At 36.4% G+C, this 22543-nt stretch overlaps 1 non-coding gene across 1 annotated transcript; it reads right to left on the bottom strand.

Annotated features, from left to right (window-relative positions):
• Positions 1–21518: 21518 nt before the first annotated feature.
• On the bottom strand, positions 21519–21625 carry LOC125843384 (small nucleolar RNA R71). Its single transcript, XR_007443983.1, has one exon. It is a non-coding gene; the product is annotated as a small nucleolar RNA R71 (small nucleolar RNA).
• Positions 21626–22543: the final 918 nt, after the last annotated feature.

Here is a 22543-nt window from a genome sequence, read left to right as displayed (position 1 = left end):
GAGCATTAGTCAAGCCAAAGGACATCACCAAAAACTCATAATGACCATATCGAGTTTGAAAAGTTGTTTCTGAAATATCATGTTCATTCACCCTCAATTGGTGATAACTGGACCTGAGGTCAATCTTGGAGAAGTAACTTACTCCTTCTAGTTGTCAAACAAGTCATTTATCCTTGTAAAATGATACTTATTCTTTATGGTAACCTTTTTCAATTCTCGATAGTCAATACACATACGAAGTGAACCATCTTTCTTTCGGACAAACAATACTGGAGCACCCTATGGAGAAATACTCGGTCGGATGAAACCCTTTTCCAACAAATTTTTCAATTGCTCTTTCAATTTCTTAAATTCTGCCGGAGCCATTCTTTACGGAGAAATAGAGATAGGCTCAGTATCTAGGAGAAGCTCAATAGTGAAATTTATTTCCCTTTCGGGAGGAATACTGGGTAGATCATCTGGGAACACTTTCGGAAACTTATTTACAATGGGGACCGACTTAAGAGTAGGGGTTTTAGAATCTATATCCCTCACCCTAACTAGATGATAAATTCAACCCTTAAAAATCATCTTTCTACTTTTAAGACAAGAAACAAACATACCTTTTGACATGGAATTTACCCCCTTTCCACTCTAGGATAGGCTCATTTGGGAACTGAAACTTGACCATTCTGGTCCTACAATCAATAGAAGCATAACAAGAATGCAACCAATCCATCCCAAGAGTGACATCAAAATCTAGCATATCAAGCTCTACAAGGTCAATAAGAGTGACTCTATGGGACAAAGAGATGAGACACTTTCTATAGACTCTCTTAGCCACAACAGAATCACCAATAGGAGTAGAGGCAAAAAAAGGATCTAACAACACATCCAAAATAATATCAAATCTCATAGCCACATATGGCATCACAAAAGACAAGATAGCACCTAGATCAAGTAAAGCATAAACATCAAGTTGGAAGACTTTCAACATACCGGTAACCACATCAGGAGAATCCTCTTGGTCACCATGAGACTAAAGTGCATAGAATCAGTTTTTCTTGGGAGCATTTGAACCCGAACCACTAGGAGGAGCTTGCTTACCCTATCTTTTTTTAACCGTAAGCATTGGGAAATCCCTCATCTTATGACCACTTTTACCATAATCAAAGCAACCATCTGTGCTGGCTAAGCACTTCTCCTCATGCTTTTTTCCACACCTAGCACAAGTAGACATAGGCAATGAAGATCCACTACCATTTCCTCCTTGAGGCTTAGGGTTAGACACCATATCTTTGTTGAACATAGAAGGAGCATTGGAGGAACCTTGGCAAAAAAACCTTTGTCGAAACATAGAACGACCATGCCTATCGGACGTTAAATGTGAGAAGTTACCATCACCGGTCTTATCCCTCTTTTCCTCCATAGACCTTTCTTTAAGTTTCTCCTCTTTGATTTATTGAGCATGAACCATGAGACGAGAAATGTCCATATCATTTATAAGCATTGAGTCAAAACTAGTTAGACTTAAAAAGTTGTTAAGCTGTTTAAATAAGTTCAAATAAAAAATGTGGTTTAGTTGGTCGATTCAATTGTTGGAATTAAGTCAAAACTAGTTAGAGTTAAAAAGTTATTTAGTTGTTTAAATAAGTTCAAATAAATAATGTGGTTTATTTGGTGGATTTAATTGTTGGAATTAAGTCAAAAAAAGTTAGAATTAAAAAGTTATTTAGTTGTTTAAGTAAGTTCAAATAAATAATGTAGTTTAGTTTGTGGATTTAGTTTTTGGAATTATGTCAAAACTAGTTAGAGTTAAAACGTTGTTTAGTTGTTTAAATAAGTTCAAATAAATAATGTGATTTAGTTAGTGGATTTTGTTGTTGGAATTAAGTCAAAACTAGTTATAGTTAAAAAATTGTTTAGTTGTTTAAATAAGTTCAAATAAATAATGTGGTTTAGTTGGTGGATTCAATTGTTGGAATTAAATCAAAACTAGTTAGAGTTAAAAAGTTGTTAAGTTTTTTAAATAAGATCAAATAAATAATGTGATTTAGTTGGTGGATTTAGTTGTTGAAATTAAGTCAAAACTAGTTAGATTTAAAAAATTGTTTAGTTGTTTACATAATTAAGTTCAAATAAGTAATGTGATTTAGTTGCTGGCTTTAGTTGTTGGAATTAAGTGAAAACTAGTTAGGGTTAAAAAGTTGTTTAGTTGTTTAAATAAGATCAAATAAATAATGTGATTTAGTTGGTGAATTTAGTTGTTGAAATTAAGTCAAAACTAGTTAGAGTTAAAAAGTTATTTAAATAAGTTCAAATAAATAATGTGGTTTAGTTGTTGGAATTAAGTCAAAAATAGTTAGAGTTAAAAAATTGTTTAGTTGTTTACATAAGTTCAAATAAGTAATGTGGTTTAGTTGCTAGATTTAGGTGTTGGGATTAAGTCAAAACTAGTTAGAGTTAAAAAAGTTGTTAAGTTGTTTAAATAAGATCAAATAAATAATGTGGTTTAGTGGTGGATTTAGTTGTCGGAATTAAGTCAAAACTTGTTAGAGTTAAAAAGTTGTTTAAATAAGTTTAAATAAATAATGTGGTTTAGTTGTTGGAATTAAGTCAAAACTAGTTAGAGTTAAAAAGTTATTATGTTTTTAAAATAAGCTCAAATAAATAATGTGGTTTAGTTGGTGGATTTTTTTTTATTTAATTCAATATTTTATTTCTTAACACATAAAATAATAGCAATGTCTTTGGCCCAAACAATAAACAACTTTACCCGGCCCATCTCTTTTCCTAGACCTAAGTATACATATAAACCAACAGCTTTCCTAAATGNATAAGCTCAAATAAATAATGTGGTTTAGTTGGTGGATTTTTTTTTATTTAATTCAATATTTTATTTCTTAACACATAAAATAATAGCAATGTCTTTGGCCCAAACAATAAACAACTTTACCCGGCCCATCTCTTTTCCTAGACCTAAGTATACATATAAACCAACAGCTTTCCTAAATGAATAATCCAGAACTTCCACCGCATATCTCTGTAGTTGTCTTCCCCAACTGTTGTCTTTCTCCACTTGCCGAAGTCTTCGATGTCAATCTCCTTGCCATTGTACTCCCATTTCCCCCTGCTTTTCATTTCGTGATGTTCCTCCAGTAGTTGTTCCTCGTTGATGTTGGGTGTAGCCTCAGTGACATTCCCTCTCTTGTACGATTGGTTGAGCTCGTGTTCACCTGCTGGTAAGTGTGTTCTTCTTCCTGTTCTTCCTGTTGTTGCACTCTTCGTCCTCGTTCCTTGACTAGCCCTCTGTATTTGTGGTTTCCTCCAGTTAATTTCGTCCATTATCAGTGATGAATGCAGCTGCTGTGTGACTAGATTCTCCGAGTTCCATCCTAGATCTGGCAGGAGCGACGCTTGGTTAGCTGTATTTTGAATTTGAGATCTGTAATTTAATAATAGGCTATGTGTAAGCCTATCTCCCTCTTTGTATGCCCCTTTATTTCCCAATGTTGTAATTATTTTTGCTTCTCTTTGCTCTGTATTTGTGCTGCTTGCTATCCTTTGGTGCATATTTTCCTTGTCTTAATCCTTATACTAGGTATCTGTATCCTATCTAACCTTGCTATCCCCTTGCATGTTCTTGGTAATAATCCTTCTGATTGTATGCTGATTTTTTGTTGTTGTTCATATACTTCTTTAGCCAAAGCATCTGCTAGCTGATTTGCTTCTCTAAATACATGCCGTATACAAATATTTCTTTCCTGCATTATGCACTGAATATTTTGTGGATTTAGTTGTTGGAATTAAGTCAAAACTAGTTAGCGTTAAAAAGTTGTTTAGTTGTTTAAATAATTTCAAACAAATAATGTGGTTTATTTGGTGAATTTAGTTGTTGGAATTAAATCAAAACTAGTTAGACTTAAAAACTTGTTAAGTTGTTTAAATAAGTTCAAATAAATTTTTAGCTATTGATATTTGAGTATACTTTATATTTTAGTAGTTTCAAATCATTTGTTTTCAATATATGTCTTTGGTGCCAAAATAGTTTTAGTGTTTGTTCGACATTGTGAAAAACTATTTGGATTAAGCCTTATGTTATGATAACTTTGTTTGATATATTTGTTCGACATTGTGACATTATTTTGTACTACTCTGCTTTAATCTTTATAATTAATTGATATTGATGGTGGATAAAGACAAGGGTAAATAAAAAATATCCGCTAATTCATAAAAGATATTAAAGGTAAATGCTATACGAAGGCCCACTAGGGTCATGAAATTCGATGAGCCCTCTCGAGTTAATATTTCAAAACGAGCCCAATTAACTTTTCTTTTTGAATTAGGAAAAATTCTTCCTCCATGTGATAAGGAGAGTGAGGGTGATGAGTAGTAGTTGTATCTATTTGACATTTTAGAATTCTATATTTTTGGAATTGTTTGATCGTAATTTAGTATATTTTGAAGTTGGATGATGTTTATTTTGAAGTAGTTTAATGTATATGTAAATATTGTGTTGGCAGATCTTTGGGTTATTTTGGTATAAATATGCAGGTGGGCAACTAAAATTGCAACAATTTGCTGCTAGTTTTGTAGCAGAAAATTGACCTCTGGGGTTAGAATTTCAAAAATAAAATATAAAAATATCGACTTTTGGAGGTCAGAATCTCAAATATAAAAAATAACAATACCGCCTTTTGAGGTCAGAATCTCAAAAATAAATAAAATAAAAAATAAAATTATCAACCTCCAGAGGTCAGAATATAAAAAATAAACAATACCGACCTCCAGAGGTTTGAGTTTAGAAATTAAAATTAAAATATACCGACTTCCAGAGGTCAGAAATATTAAAAATTAAAAATTAACACATACCGACCTCTGGATGTCGGTATTTCAAAATATGAGAAATAAATATTCTGACATCTAGAAGAAGAAAATAATAAAAATATAAAATAAACAAATATATAAAAGTGACCTCAGGAAATCAGAAAATAAAATAATGAATATTTTGACTTAAAATTAAAACTGACCTCGAGAGGTCGGTATTGAATAGCGACCAAGCTTTTTTCTACCTAAGCTGGAAAGTCGGTATTTGGTCGGTATTGCAGGGAATATCGACCTTTGGAAGTCGGTATTTGTAGATCGGTATTCACTATTTTTTAAGTACTGTACGACATTCCTTAACTACCATATTAGACACACCCGAAGCAAACTTACTCATCATTCCCCTAGGATCGACAATCATATTAGGGTCATATCTTGACAATTGTGTGAACTTCAAAGCATATTCCTTTACACTCATATTTCCTTGACAAAGGTTGATGAATTTAAGCACATTTGCCTCCATTATTTCAAGGGGAAAGAACCTATCAAGTAAAGCAACGTTAAAATTGTCCCAATTGAGTCGACTCGCATCAACTGCCCTCTCTTCCATCAATTGGTTGAACTGAATTTGAGCAACACCATTAAGTTGGTTAGCGGCAAATTCCGCCTTTTCCACCGGAGTCACTCCCATGATCATCAACACCTTATACACCTTATGAATAAACTCTTGATGATCTTCCTCAACCCTGGACCATGAAACTCCGAGGGATTCATTCTAGTAAAGTTCCTCACTCTAGATGCCGTCGTACCCACATTTGAGTTTCTGGGGCCATAACCTCCCTATTTTCTTGAGCCGTCATGGCTTGAGCCAACACTTGAAAAGCAAACCTAAACTCCACATTAGTCACTTGCTCGGCCAAAAGGTCGACCAAAACTTGAGGTACTTGAAGAGGAGCTTCAGGAGCTTCCCGTTCCACATTCTCGTTCACATTCTCATTCACATTCCTCCTAACGTAATCTATTCGAGGGGCCATATCCTGAAAAGCACTGGATAGGGATTAGGAGAAAGACATATAGAGTTACACTCTACCGAATGACTTTAGAGTAATGAAAGAAGTGGAGTTTCCTAATCATCTTATAGACTCTCATTCATAAATGTGGAACGCTTCACACTCATGAACAAGACTCTATTGGACATTACTTATTAGACTTCCTCGGACCTTTCTAAACCTTGTGCTCTTATACCAAGTTTGTCACGACCCAAGGTGGCTCCTAGGCATAACATGGTGTATAGGACCTCGAGAGGCCCCACACAAGCAACTTAGAGTTCATCATACAAGAAAATATAATAAAGAGATTAAAAGATAGTTTCAACATATAAGAGTTATAGAAAAAAGCAAAAAGCAAAAATCTAAACATCGTCTCAAAGCCATCTAGTACATAAGAGTATATCGGGACATAGCCCGTACATCAAGTTTCAAAATCAAAAGTAAAGATAGAAGGGTAATTATGCTCGGCTCTTGGAATATGAGGACTCACCAAACTTCAATCCTCTATATGAGATCCCTAGCAACGAAAGTGCGAATCTGTAAGGTCGGTCCCTACATTTGGGGAAACATAGGCAAGTGTATGCGTTAGTACAAAATATGTTCCAAGTATGATAGCCATGCATAAAAAATTTGAAGACATGAGAAATGGGACATTTTCATAAAGTGCAATTACCAAGTTAAATCATGAATGTAAAAGAACTAGAAGAAATAAGTCACAAAACATGGTCAATGCAAATAGATATCATCTTAAGTCACATGTGAGATATTTCTTGAAGTAGCCTTAGTTCATTATTGTGGGATATTTACCTTTAACAGATATATAAGACCATGTGACCTATCAACACGTAATCTGATGTCTACTGATTAACGTCTCAAATACACCTTATCCGATTCTAGGTGTAGATGATCGTTAATTAGTATAAAACCCAATGAAAAATTGGGGTTGAACCCACAGGGAGTGATATGAGTTTGAATTCAATTATGAAGTAGTAAATATGATTTCATTGGTTGTAGGAATTTAATATATCGAAATTACTTAAATAAGTCAAAATGGTGAAATCAATGTGAGGTGGGGGATTTCAATATCAATCAGCAACCACAACAATAACGAGTAACATGGGTAATCAAACGATTCAGAGATACTTGGGGGAATGACCGATCAACTGCCAATTACGCTAAGTTAATTTTTGAAAGTTACTAATTTTTCATGGGTAGAATGGACTTTGAATGAGATAACTTTCTCTCAAACAACCACCTCGCTTCAGGTGAGTTCTCTTGAACCTCAACATGAAAAATACTAAAACCAACCCATAATCTCACTTCATCTACTCTCTCGAGCTAGATAGGTAGAAAAGGGATTAGAATTCACTCTCTTGAGCTGAACTCACTACAACACAAACACTACAAATGCTAATTTATAGCCTTGGTTTTATACGTCTCTCTCAAGAAAGCATAAAACACTAGACAATCATTGGAATAAACATCCCAACACACCAATTTAACGACACTAATAAGTCAGACCCACTTAAAATTAGCAATACAATCAATAATTTCTAACACCCATCAGCAAAATTAAGCAGTTAACCACATGGTCAAACACCCAAGAATGGGTTTTAGCTAGTCATCACAAAAAGTGAAAATTCAATACCTATTACATGCTCTATATATGGGTATTGATTTCAAACCCTCAAATGAATCAATTTAGCTTCAGTTACAAAACCCAACTCGAAATCTACTTGAAAATTGCTTCAAAAATTAACAAGAACAGTGGTTTCGTTCTAAGTCTAGGATTTCACAATGTTTGGATGCCTTTTCTCTCTTAAAAAAATAAATTTATACTCTTTCAAAATTTGTCCTTTGGGGTCAATCGGCGGATTAAGTCATGCTTCGCCAACCAGTCGGCAAATCGCTAATCGCTCCTGTCCATCACTATCTTGGCTTGAGTTTTGATCCATTTCATGCTCTAACTTTTGGGGGGTCTTTGTCGGGGTCGCCAATCGGTTCCGTGATATTCCCTTTGCTCCTTTAGATTGCCTTTATCTGCTGGCAACATCATTGATAGTTCAGTAAACTTCAGCTGACTAATACCTCATCGCCGATCCAATCGGGGATTCGCCCATAGGGAATATCATTTGCCCATTTTCTCTCGTCTCAGAAATGGAACATTGTAATTTTGGGTGGGCTAAAGAGCCACTTAGCGGTTCGCCGAGTGGTCTTGGCAATCACCAGGATTGCTTTTTTTCACTTCTTCAGCTTGTTTGTTCCTTTTTGTCCAGTAGTGTCTTTGTCTTGCTCCTTATCCTTCAGTGCTGCAAATCAATACTTTAACATCAGTTTAAAGCACAATTCAGGTAATTGAGGGCACTTATACTATTAAAACAAAGCTTTGAATGGGTCAAAATCTTGGACTCATAAACACCCCCAACTTAAACTTTTGCTTGTCCTTAAGTTAAACTCAAGATCAATCAGTTCAACAAGGATGTCTACATACAGAGTTGCATAAGACTCAACATAAATGCACACAGTAAGGTTCAAACTACTCAGATCAATTATGCACTCCAAGTTTCAAATTGTGATTCACCATTACCAAGTGTATTCAAGCTCACAATGGTTGCTTCAAATGCAAGTTCAAGCTCAACAAAGGTATTCAAATGTCCTCACAACAAAGATGATTCCATATTCACACGAAATTTCTCAACAATTTAAAGTTCTAGAATCACATACAACCCTCACACTCACAAAGATGAACACATGCATGACTCTACCCATAGGTTTACCCTTATATTCGAATTGACATTCGTTCCAGCTCACTCAAGATCACAAAGGTCTTTTTAAGGGTTGTAATGGGGTTGCGTATCAAGTTATGGCCATTTAGACTTAGTGGCTTCTACCTTCATGAAGTATGGCGTGGAAATTACTTTTTCTCCTTCTCTTTCTCCTTCAAACATAATTATAATCCACCCCATTATTCAACTAAACATGACTCACTGGATAACCCATTTCTTTTGCTATTTTCACAACTTTATTTTACAATATTTTCTTTTTTTCAGTATTTCACTTTTCTTCTTCTTTTTTATTTCTCTTCTTCTTCTTTTTTTCATGGAGGGGTTCCATCCTTTTACAAATCACCCATAAAAGGGGGAATTTTTCACACTTCTTGACTATCCTTATTTTTCACCACACCCAACTTAGGTTTTTGTCCTAAGTTGGCTATTCAACCAAACCAAAATTCATGAAGATTATAGGTGATGGGATAAAGAGGTCAAAGTTGTTCAAGTTTCTTCCAAGAAAAGGATAGGCTCGAAAGGTGCCAAGCAAGGTTCACACATCTTACAAGGTTCACACATCTCACAAGGTTGGCCACAAAGAGGTATATTGTGAAGTTGGTTCACTCTTCAATTTTTTTGACTAAGATCATTTCAATTGCTTACTTCACTCAATAAATCAGACCAACAGGGAAAATTGTAGATGTCATCAAGCACAATGTTCAAGACAACCTTACCACACAAGGCATTGATACAATTATTAAACAAGACTCCACATTTTCTAGTTAGCGTGCAATATTCATCCCAAGAGATTTCATTGACAATCGGCTAGTCACAGCAAGATTCTCAAAGTTCACATATTGCCTATGTAACTTCGTTTGCCTCATCGTAGTCGCACATCTATGTCGTTCAATTAAGAGCACTACTCAAGTCATTGGTATTGACACAACCGATTCTCGAAAATGCAATGCATGAGAATAATTCAAACACATCTACAAGTGATATTCTTAACAAGTCCCCACCCCACAAAAAAACAACGAATATTGTGCTCAATGTAAAACTGAACGAGCACGAAATAAAAAAGAAAAACAAAATAGAGCACTAAATGACAAGAATAGGGTTAGGATGATTCTTCACTATTGGTCAGTCGGCGAAGGAAAGTAAATATTGCCGAACACGTCGGTGAACCGCTGAATTGCATGCAGTCCGCCTAAATATCCAAAATGTGACCTCTCTAGTTAAGACCAAAAAGCGATCCCGATCAGGTGCACCAAACAACATTGGTGAATCAGCGAATGGCTTGGGTCTGTTGCCAAATATTCCAGAAGCTCAGCTCATTTTCGATGCTAGGAAAGTGAACGAAGTCATGATCGCCTAATCCACTCGGTGGCTCGCCGAGATGGTCCTGGCGTCGTAGAATCACCCATACCTGCACATTTAACACACATTATTCAAAACACCTAACATTTTTTTTGGCAAGAAATGGAAATGATTTCAAGCATCTTCCAAATACACCACTTCAAGCACCGAAATCTCATGAAATTCTCCAAAATATAACTTCGGACGTTGACCATTCACCTTAAAAGCTAGATCCTCTTTTCCTTTAATTTCAATTGCCCCATTTGCGAAGACTCGGGTAACCTTGAATGGACATGACCACTTAGACTTTAATTTACCGGGAAAGAGTCTTAAATGGGAATTGAAGAGTAGCACCAAATCACCAACTTGAAATTCCCACTGAAGAATTCTGGCGCCGTTCCACCCCTTCATCTTCTCCTTATACAGTGCGGAACTCTCATATGCTCTCAATCGGAATTCCTCCAACTCGTGGAGTTGGGTTACCCTCCCTTGCATAGCCTTTTCCCAATTCAGATTGAGCGTCTTCAATGCCCCATTATGCATTGTGCTCAAGCTCATTTGGGAGTTAACAAGATTTTCCAAACACTAGCTGGTATGGTGACATCCCAATTGGTGATTTGAACGCGGTCTGATATGGCCATAGGGTATTATTCAATTTGCGAGACCAATCTGTCCGGTTTGCATTCACCGATTTTGCAGAAATGCTTTTAATTCGCGGCTTGAAACTTCCACTTGGCTGCTTGTTTATGGGTGGTATGGAGTTGCAACTTTATGTTTTACCCCATATTTACTTAACAATGAGGTGAACATTCGGTTGCAGAAGTGAGTTCCTCCATCACTAATGATAGCTCGTGGGGTGCCAAATCGTGCAAAAATATATCGCTTCCAGGATTTCACCCCACTCTTGCCTTCATTGTTGGGCAAAGCTACAGCCTCAACCCATTTGGACACGTAGTCGACTGCCACCAAAATATATTTGTTGCCAAAAAAACTCACAAACGGTCCTATGAAATCTATGCCCCAAACATCAAACAACTCCACATCTAAGATGGGTTTGAGAGGTAATTCATACTTTCTTGATACCCCACCTTGTTTTTAACATGGGATGTATTGCTTCACAAAGTCATATGCATCTCGGTATAGAGAGGGCCAGTAGTAACTACTTTGAAGGACTTTTGCTGTTGTCCGTACCCCACTATGATGTCCACCGATGGGTGACACATGTCATGCATTACAAATGGCATTGACTTCTTTTCTGGTCCACAATGACGAATGATATGGTCAGCACATTCTCGAAATAGATATGGTTCATCCCAAAAATATTTCTCCACGTCAAACAAGAACTGCCTTCGCTGATAGGAGTTCAGATCCTCCGGCATAATTCTACATACCACGTAGTTAGCAAGATCAACATACCAAGGAATGCTACTTTGGGTCAGCTTCATCACTGTTTCATCTGAGACTTCAGCCACAATATCCCTTTCCTTGGTGTCAGTCACATTAGTCTCTAACCACAATAAATGGTCAACAACCTTATTTTCACACCCTTTTTGATCTTTTACTTCAAAATCAAATTCTTGCAACAAAAAACCCCACCTAATCAACCTCGGTTTCACATCTTTCTTTGCCATTAAGAATCATAATGCTTTATGATCGGTATGGACTATCACCTTTGTGCCCAACAAGTATGCCCTGAACTTCTCAAATGCATAAACAACAACCAAAAGCTCTTGTTCAGTAACAGTGTAATTCCGTTGTGCTTCATTCAACGTCTTGCTGGTGTAATAAATTGGATGAAAGAGCTTGTTGTGCTTTTGCCCTAATACGGCTCCTAGAAAGGTACCACTTGCATCACACATCACCTCAAATTGTTCGGACCAGTCTGGGCTAATGATCACCGAGGTAGATACTAGCTTTTCCTTCCAACACTTGAAAGCCTTTGAGCACGAATCATCAAACAGAAACTTCACCTCTTTCTCCAACAACTTATACAATGGATGTGCAATTTTTGAAAAATCTTTAATAAGTCTCCTATAGAACCCCACAAGCCCCAAGAAACTCCGAACACCTTTAACGGATATAGGCGGTGGCAACATCTCAATCACCTCAATTTTTGCTTTGTCAACCTCTATTCCTTTTCGTGACACTTTGTGACCTAGGTCTATGACTTCTTTAACTATGAAATGACATTTTTCCCAATTGAGAACCAAGCTGTTTTCCACACACCTTTGGAGGACCTGCCCAAGATGAGCCAAACAAGTCTGAAAAGAATCACCTACAGCTAAAAAATCATCAATGAATACCTCCATTGAATCTTCCACCATGTCAGCAAAAATAGGAAGCATGCCCCTTTGAAATGTCGCTGGCGCGTTTCATAAACCAAACAACATCCTCTTGAATGCAAAAGTTCCATTGAGACATGTGAACGTGGTTTTCTCTTGGTCTTCTGGTGCAATAGAGATTTGGTTGTACCCCGAGTAGCTATCCAAGAAATAGTACCATCCACATCCCACAAGTCTATCGAGCATTTAATCCATGAAAGGCATTGGGAAGTGATCCTTATCGGTCCAAGAATTGAGTTTTCTGTAGTCCATGCATACATTCCAACCTGTGACTAGCCTTATGAGGACAAATTATCCTTTCTCATTCGGGACCACCACGATACCTCCCTTCTTGGGTACACATTGTACCAGGCTTACCCATTTGCTTTCCGCAATAGGGTATACTACACTTGCTTCTAGCCATTTAATGATCTCTTTCTTCACCACATCTTGCATAGGTAGGTTTAATCTTTTTTGATGTTCAACACTTGGTATGCACTCACTATCCAATTGAATTTTGTGTGTGCAAATCCTGGGTTGAATACCCACAATATCAACGATGGTCCATTCTATTGCTTTGATATACCTTTTTAACCCTTCAAGAAGCAATTTCACTTGCATATCAAGCAAATCAGCTGCAATGATAACATGCAAGGTATTATTAGCCCCAAAAAATGCATACCAAAGATGAGCGGGAAGTGCTTTCAGCTCGAGCTTTGGTGGTTCCTCTGTGGATGGTTTAGCTGGAGGACTTTCTCGATTCTTTAGATCAATATCGAGTTTCAATGGGTTCCTTGAGTGTCCACCCAACCCCGATAGAGTAGCTACCACTTCATTATATTCTTGAATTTCAGTTTCATCATAATTCAAAAGAACAACCTCAAGAGGTTCACTCATAGACATTATTTCACTCACACTAGCTACCGCTTCATCAATCACATCAATCAAGGAAACTACATAAATATCACTAGGTTGCTTCATTGATTTGCATACAGTGAAGGTGACCTTATCTTCATTTACCTAGAATTTCAACTCCTCACTTTCAACATCTACTAGAGCTCTCTCGGTTGCTAAACACGGCCTACCTAAAATAATAGAAACCTCATCATCAATCTTGCAATCAAGAATAAGAAAATCGATCGGAGAAATGAATCAATCCACCTTCAGTAAAATATCATTAAGTATTCCAACGGGGTGTTTGATCGACCGGTCCTCCATAAGAAGTCGCATTGTTGTGGATTTTGGTTTCCCCAACCCAAGTTTTTTAAAGATTGCATAAGGCATCAAATTTATACTAGCCCCCAAATCACACAAAGCCCTAGCAAATTGAAGCATGCCAATGGTGCATGGGATTGTGAATGCTCCCGGATCCTCTTTCATTGTAATCATCTCGCTAGTCATAATGTCACTACAATTATGAGATACTTCGATTGTTTCGAAGTCCATGCTTTGCTTCTTGGTGACCAACTCTTTCATGAATTTCGCATATCCCGACATCTCCATTAATGCTTTCACAAACGAAAGGTTTATAGAAAATGTCTTAAATATAGATAAAAATTTCTTGAACTTTTCATCCTCATTTTTGTTTTTGAGACGTTGAGGAAATAGAGGATCAATTTTGGGAAGAGGCTGAATTATCTTTGGATTTAAGATGGCCTTTTCTTTACATTTTTATAGCTTGTCGGTGGAGCTTTGTTTGGAACTTTCCTCCTTCTCCTTGAGCATATCACTTTTCGGTGCTTGAACGAACCTCTCTTCCTCATTGATGTCTTTCTTTTCTTCATGAGTGATCCCCTAAATATCCTTACCAACTGCTATCTTTCCACTTCGAGTGACAACGTCAACTGTTTTTCATAATCAGCTCTTAAAGTTTGGACACATTCAGCTTCACCCCTTTCAAATACCATGGGTTCTAGTTGTGCTGAAATTTGGCTTAGTTGGTCTTAAAGTTGTTTGATTACCCGAACTACTCTTTGATCTCGGACTGTCACTTGATTGCGCGTGACCATCTTCATAATTTTCTCTTCTCATCCAATGGTCATGTTGCTCAGCTCATTCTTTATAGTATCCTCTCCGCTCTTCTTCCTTATACGAGTTCCAACCTTGATTCCCACCCACCTTGAAATAGCACGGATAAGAACCCTCCTCCAGTCTAAACACCCTCTTGACTTCTTTGGGTTCACTAACATTTTCTAGCACTTGTTTTTGTAACAACTCAATTTGGGACATCATTTTTCCAATATTCTCATCCCTCTCTTTCTCCTTGTCAAGTTTTCTTGCGTCATTCTAAAACAGAAGAGGGAAACTTGGTCCTCTTGAGTGTACCATGCCTAATTTATCTATCATTTCATCAAGAAGTGATAAGGCTATCTCAAATGGTTGGAGTATTATCGCTAATCGGGCTAGCTAGTCAGCTATTTCTTTGTTCACTGAGTCTAAACTCCTGTAGAAATATTGAAGTATCACATCACTCGTAAGCCCATGAGTAGGACATAGTAAGATCAACTTCTGATATCTTAGCCAGGTCTCATGACTTGGTTCTCCTTCTACCCGCTTGAAGTTTTAGATGTTGTCACGCAATTTCACCAGTTTTTAGGGTGGGAAGAACCTTGCATAGAGTGCATCGGTAAGCTTTTCCCATGATAAAATAGAGTCCTTTGGTAGCCTTGCTAGCCACTTGGTTGCATCTCCCAATAAAGAAAACAGGAACAACTAGTGTAACATCCTTGAGTGAGAATGGACTGCACACTTCCACGAGGTTACCAATATGCTCATGGGGGTTTTCATGATGTAGTCCCCCAAATATACCCTTAGATTGTAGGAGGTGCACCATTGTGTTTGTCACACGAAATTCAGAAGGATCCACAACCGGCGGCAGGTGAATAACACCTACGCCCCCCAATATAGCTTCATTGTTGTGAAAGGACTTACAATCATCATCTTGTTGACCATGTTGGTTCACGGTGCTTTCATTCGCACTCATCTCTTCACCTGATCACAAATAGCTCACACCTAATGGTAAGTTGACTCAACTACAACACAAAGAAATCACAATTCAAATTCAATAATGGAATTCTAAATAACACCACTCCCTGGCAGTAACGCCATTTTGATTAACGTCTCAAATACACCTCATCCGATTCTAGGTGTAGATGATCATTAATTAGTATAAAACCTAACGAAGAGTTGAGGTCGAACCCACAAGGAGTGATATGAGTTTGAATTCAATTATGAAGTAGTAAATGTGATTCAATTGGTTTTAGGAATAGAATTTATCGAAATTACTTAAATAAGTCAAAATGGTGGCATCAATGTCAGGTGGGGGATTTCATTATCAAGCAGAAACCACAACAATAATGAGTAACATGGGTAATCAAACGATTTAAAGATACTTTGGGAATGACCGATCAATTTCCAATTACGCTAAATGGGTGCTAGTTAATTTTTAAAAGTTACTAACTCTTCGTGGGTAGAATGAACTTTGAATGGATAACTTTCTCTCGAACAGCTGACTCGCTTCATGTGAGTTCTCTCGAACCTCAATAGGCAAAATACTAAAACCAACTCACAATCTCACTTCATCTACTCTCTCGAGCTAGATAGGTCGAAAAGGGCACCCATACACTACAAATGCTAATTTATAGCCTTGGTTTTATACCTCTCTTTCAAGCATAAAACACTAGACAATCATTGTAATAAACATCCAAACACAACAAATTAACAACAACAATAAATCAGACCCACTTCAAATTAGCAATACAATCAATAATTTCTAACACCCATCAGCTAAATTAACTAGTTAACCACATGGTCAAACCCCAAGAATGGGGTTTTATCTAGTCATCACAAAAAGTTAAAATTCAATACTTATTACATGATCCATACCTGGGTATTGATTTCCAACCCTTGAATGAATCAATTTAGCTTCAGTTACAAAACCCAACTCGAAATCTACTTGAAAATTGCTTCAAAAATCAACAAGAACAATGGTTTCGTTCTAAGTATGAATTTTCAAAATGTTTGGATGCCTTTTCTCTTTAAAAAACTAATAATTTATACTTTTTGAAAATTTGACCTTTGGGGTCAATCGGCGGATTAAGTCATGCTTCACTAACCAATCAACGAATCACAAATCGCTCCTGTCCATTTCCTTCTTCGCTTGAGTTTTCATCCATTTAATGCTGTAACTTTTGTGGGTCTTTGTCAGGGTAACCAATCGGTTCCGCGATATGCCATTTGCTTCTTTAGATTGTCTTTCTGCTGGCAGCATCATTGATAGTTCTGTAAGCTCCAGGTGAGTAATACCATCATCATCGATCCAATCGGCGATTCACCCATGAGGAATATCATTCACCTATTTTCTATCATCTCAAAAGTGGCACACTTTAATTTTGGGCTGGCTAAAGAGCCTCTCGGCGGTTCACCGAGTGGTCTTGGCGATCATCGGGATCACTTTTCTTCACTTCTTTAGTTTGTATGTTCCTTTTTGTCTGGTAGTGTCTTTGTCTTACTCCTTAGCCTTTAGTGCTGCAAATCAATACTTTAACATCAGTTTAAAGCACAAATTAGGCAATTGAGGGCACTGATACTATTAAAACAAAGCCCTGAATGAGTCAAAATCTCAGACTCATCATCTACGCCACACCAAAAAGGTGTGTACTACTGGCCAAGGTATGACCATGAACTTCTAGCTTATTTGGAGTCACTAGCTAATGTCTATCTAATACAATCATCCTATGGGGGCACATAGGCATGGGGTAAACATATATCTTCGAGAAACCCAATCTCTACTAACGGGGGATCTCCCATCTCAGTATCTTTTAGGTGCTAAGCGTAACACGGAAGAGTCATTTTATTAACTTGTTTTTATTATCCATGGAAGGGCACGCCATCTTACCAATCCAAGCTAAGTCATATGTCATCCATGGAAAGGTATAATTAAGTAACCAATCCAAGCTAGGTTTATTAGAATATCTCCTTATCTTTGATTCATTTTAGGTGCAAAGACCTTTCAACCTTAGAATCCTTAATATGAGAAAACCCTTCACATTTATGCTTGAGGTAGTTATGTGAGCAATCCTTTCACAACAATTAGACACAACAACAACATATATGCTTTTAATCTCTAAGCAATCTACATCATATCTCATCAATTCCATAAGAACATGCATAATTCCATAATTCACCATTCATAGTTCAAGACCCACTTTCAATCATAAATATTTAGAAAACATGGTTTAAGCATGGGTTCATGGGGATTAACCTTAAAATCATGAGATTATATCAATTCATGCATGAAAGTTCATAAATCAATCAAATAAATCAACATTTAAAAGCACCCATGACATAGAGGAAAAACCCTAACTCAATTGGAAATTTTAACTTTATAAACTAGGGAATTTAGGAACTCCATGGAAGAAAGGGCTCTATGGATGAAAAATATCATATCGTAGAGTCTTCAAAGCCCACAATTTAAGGTGAAATTTGAGACTTGATCTTGAAATCCTAGTCTTCTTATCCAAGCTTGTAGAGAGGAAAATTCTTTGGGGGAAGATCTTGGAGGGATTTGGGTAACTTTAAAAGTGATTTAGAATGGTTAAATTTTAGACTTAAAAGACTTATATATGGTCTATGATTAGGATTAAAATGACCTAGTTTAGTTATTAGATGCATAGGAAAAGACCCATATAACCTTGAAAAAATAATTGACGAGTTTTATTTTTCTAAGTCAATCTACATAGACGGGTCTACCATCCGTGGACCGTTCTACTGCCCATGAACTTGTCCATGAAACATTGCCTTGGATTAATTTTTACAAGGCTTAGGTTCAAGGATGGGTTCAATGAGCGTGGACTCTTCCACTGTCCTTGAACCCTTCCTTAGACCCTTTTCTTAGAATATTTTTCACAAGGATGGGTTTTTTGACTGTGGACTCTTCCACCATCCTTGACCCCTTCCTTCGACCCTTGTCTTAGAATATTTTATCACAAGGCTTGGGTTCAAAGATGGGTTCACTGACCGTGGACTCTTCCACCATCCTTAAACCTTCCTTAGACCCTTGCCTTAGAATGTTTTTCACAAGGCTTGGGTTCACTAACTGTGGACTCACTCTTTCACCGTCCTTGAACTTGTCCTTAAACTTTTCCAACGTTCTTGAACCCTTCCTTACAATTCTTCTTTTTGAGGTTTTTCAATATCATGATTTAGGCTTATATTAGAATTTTCGGGATTAGAAGCATGTTAGTTGGGTGATCATTATTACCTTTTCACTGACCTTGTTTTTTTTTTTTTTTAAATTTTTGATTTTATGAGCATATTTAACCTTAGTCTACACTTAGACTAGTGCTTTCCATAGTCATGATATCTTAATCCATTTGGAGTTATTTCTCTTTTTGACATTGTTTCAAACGGTGAACTCATTGCTCGTAGAATTTTTTTGTCTAGTAGGATGAACCATCGATTAGGAGTTTATCGTCTTTGATGATTCTATATTTATTTCTTCCTCTTTCTACGACTGCATCTATTATGATATATATTTTGAGCTTCTTTTGGTGACTGGGAACTGGAGTTAGTTCGCGCTTAGAGTATTCTTCTGATTATTCAACTCTGTAGGTCGTTCCATGATTATTCTAAGATGATGAGTTAATATTAAATCCTTCAGAATAATTATAGTCATAGCTTTAAGGTCTTGTCGTGCAGGTCTTATTCTCTATGGAGTTGATTTTTATAGGTACAACCTATTGCCTATTTAAAGACCATATGTGGTTCGAGGTCTGGGATATGCACTCCTTATCTTTGGGTGACTCTCATTAGTTACTTAGAGGATATGTGTGGTTCAAGGGCTATTCCCTGTCCAGCTCTGGACTCACGGTGACTTAATCATAGTAGATTTAGCGATTCATTGTACCTTTTGGGATTCGGGGAGGGGGGGGTCCATTTGGATCTTTACTTAAATTATGTATGAGTGTACCTTCTAGGCCTATAGGTTTCTAAATAAGTTTTGTTTAGTTGTACTTTGTTCTTTTGTATCTTGGTACATTCGTGTGCATTTCTTTTAAATTATGCTTTGACCTTTGTAGTGTCTAGATTCTATCATTTCATATTGATTTTTCTTTTCTTATTCAATCAGCCCATGATGCCTGTAAAGCACTGACAAATGGTAGATTTCCACATATTTAAGGACTATGTAGTTAAAAAATGAGTGTCTTCAATGTCAATTTACGTCCTTTTATGATAATATTTTGATCTTTTGCAGCAATGGAGGCGGAAGGAAAAGGAATGGAGGAATGATTGATAAAATAGGCAAAAAGCTCTTAAAGGAGAATAAAACTCCAAATAGATGGTCGACTAAAATGAAGGGTAAATATCCCAACATGCTAAACATCACCGAACTTTACATTGTTTGATTGTAATGTATAAAACATATCAGCAAAGAGAGATCAAATCGGTGATTCGCTGAACGAACAAGGGCGATTCCATTTTAATCATCGAAAGTGAGAGATAAATGAGAAAAAAATGAAAGCTTAACTAGGCAAATATAATGTAATTTGGAGAGTCGTCACACATGAATAGTAGACTCTATCGAGTCAGCCAAATTGGGGTTTTAACACCTGATACCTGGAAAGTGCAAACTTTGGATAAAATGGTGATGCACCAATGGAGCTCGGTGAGTGTGACTAATGTCACCGAATGGAATGAGAAAAATATCTTAGGCTAGTTTTGGGGAAAGTATTAATAACTTTGAAGTGAAAGAAAGTATAACTTTTGATTACTTGTAACTTTTTAAACGTTGAGATAGAGAGTGTTCATCTTTGTTCTTAGATTTTGGATTTGAATGACCTTGTAATAAACAAAATTAAATGTTGAAATTGAAGTGGGTGTTGAAGATTCTTGTCTAATTTCAGCACAATGATACTTGTTAACATAATAGTTATAATTTCATTGGTTTTTATGATATGTGGCTAAAACCCAAACTTTTGGTGTGTGATTATGGTTTTGGGTGTTTATTCAATTAGTTGGTATTTTGCCTTACTCTGTGTTATTCATGTTCATCCATGGATTTGGGTTTTTTAGCATGAACATAATTTAAATGTTAAGGTGGACAACTTAATTAACTAGATCTTCAATTGGTGGTTGAAAGAGACTAAAAGAAGTGGATAAATCGCTCAATGCTTGTAATTTATGTCTGAATCTAGTGGAAAAATATTCTCGATTGAGAGATTGTAGCAAGGTAATGAGTTGATTTGTGAAATACATACATGTGACTGAAGGGAGATTCTATGATGTAATGTTATGAGATAAAAAAAAGATTAGTGTTATTAATGATTACCTAGCTTATCCATGGTTGTTGAGCTTTATTTTTCATGCAGTGGCCCCTCCATAGATATCAATACAAACTCCTACACCACTAAGTTCAATTTCTCTTGTCTAAATCCCTATTATCTTTAGTGAACTGGTGATAATTGTTTCCAGAGTTTCTTTCTTAAATTTGGTGGAATAATCCACCTACTTGCTCTAATCACTACAATAAATTAGTTGCATTTTCATCACCTTGTTGATATCTTCTCCTTACATCACTTCATATGGGATTTGCGCTTGACTCTTGGTTGAGAAATTTTATTGACAATGACTGCTTATTTTTCTAATCTTTTAGAGTAATTTTCGCTTTATAAAAAATGATGTCGTTTCTGCAGAGTGGTAGCTAAAAAATAAAAGTTGTGAAATTAACTTGTGGATTCATTTGCTTGTAGTTGAATACATTTGCACTTTGTTTTGTTGTCGTTTCCTATTTGTAGGTAGGACAATGAGTATAAATGGTGGTGATGATGATAGTCGCAATGGGAAAAACAATGACGATCGTGATATGGATGACATAAATCTCATTGTCATCAAGAGTTGTGGAGCAATTCAGGAACCCCTAACTCAAGGGAAGTCTACATTTACCGTAACCGAGCAAATGTTGCAACTACTCAAAATAAGAGGAATGTTTTGGGGTCTTGCCCATGAAGATTCCCATGATCATCTTTGCAAGTTCGAGAATATTTGTGGACCCTTTAAGTTGAAAATATAACTGAAGAATCAATACGAGTAACACTATTTTCTTTTTCCTTAATGGGAGAAACAACCTAAATGTCTGTCTGAATTACCAGAATCTAATCTCTTCATGGAAGGAACTTGGTGAAGCATTCCTTGAAAGGTTTTTCCCTCACTAAAAAATGGTGAAGTTGAGAAATGGTATCCAAAACTTTAAAAGGATAAATGGTGAAGAAATTCTTGAATCATGGCTGTATTTCAAAAGGTGGATGTTACAATGTCCAAATCATGGCATTCAAGATAGGTTATTACTCCTCTATTTTTATCGATGTCTGCAAACCATGAATTAGGGGTTGGCCGATAAACTATTTCAAGGTGAACAGTACGGTAACAATATTTCATGACTTCAAGGATGCTATATAAAATTAAAAAGATCAAATGAGCTTGGAATATGATTGGAGTGTGTTTGTATTGGTTGCTCCTCAAGTGTGTTTGACTAAAGAAAAAGAAGAAAAAAACTGAGAACGTGATGAGACATTTCTAAAATGATTGTTCAACTTGAAGTGATATCAAAACATGTTATGAGGGATGCTACTAGATTGATAAATACAGTTGATACAAATCAAGGATGAATCATATGCATGCTATATTTGGAAATATATATAGTGAGGATACCCAATCAACAAGTGGCCTAATGGGTAAGTTTTCATCCATGCTCTGCAAAGCTAAACGAAAATCAATGTTGGAACTGTAGTAGTGATGTTAGTTTGGAAGATGTTGATTTGAGTGATAACGATGAATCTTGTGAAGGAAGTGAATGTGAGAAGGGAAAATATGAATCACTACAAGACCCTAGGAAAAGAAGGAGACAACAAACTGACCAAGAGAGTGCTCGGACCAAGGTGTTGCTTGCCAAAATTCTTGATAAGGTGGAAAAATCTGATATGATGTTGCATGAAATGAAGAGTGATTTGTCATCATTCACAAATACAATCATTTCTCACTCATCATCCATTAAATTACTAGAAGAAAAAATGAGCCACATTGCCAATATTCTTTATTGTAATTCAAAGAAAGTCTTGGTTTTTCATGGTGCTGTTTATTCAAAGAGTGATCCTCAACTGCTGTTGGCTCTAGTAACTTGAAGTGGTAGGGTGCTGCACAATGAGATAGTGATTGATAAAATTGGTAACAAAAAGGTAGTTGCCGATCA

This window comes from Solanum stenotomum, chromosome 10 (assembly GCF_019186545.1).
Source record: "Solanum stenotomum isolate F172 chromosome 10, ASM1918654v1, whole genome shotgun sequence".
Taxonomy (NCBI): Eukaryota; Viridiplantae; Streptophyta; class Magnoliopsida; order Solanales; family Solanaceae; genus Solanum; species Solanum stenotomum.
This window is presented reverse-complemented; position numbering and strand designations above follow the sequence as displayed.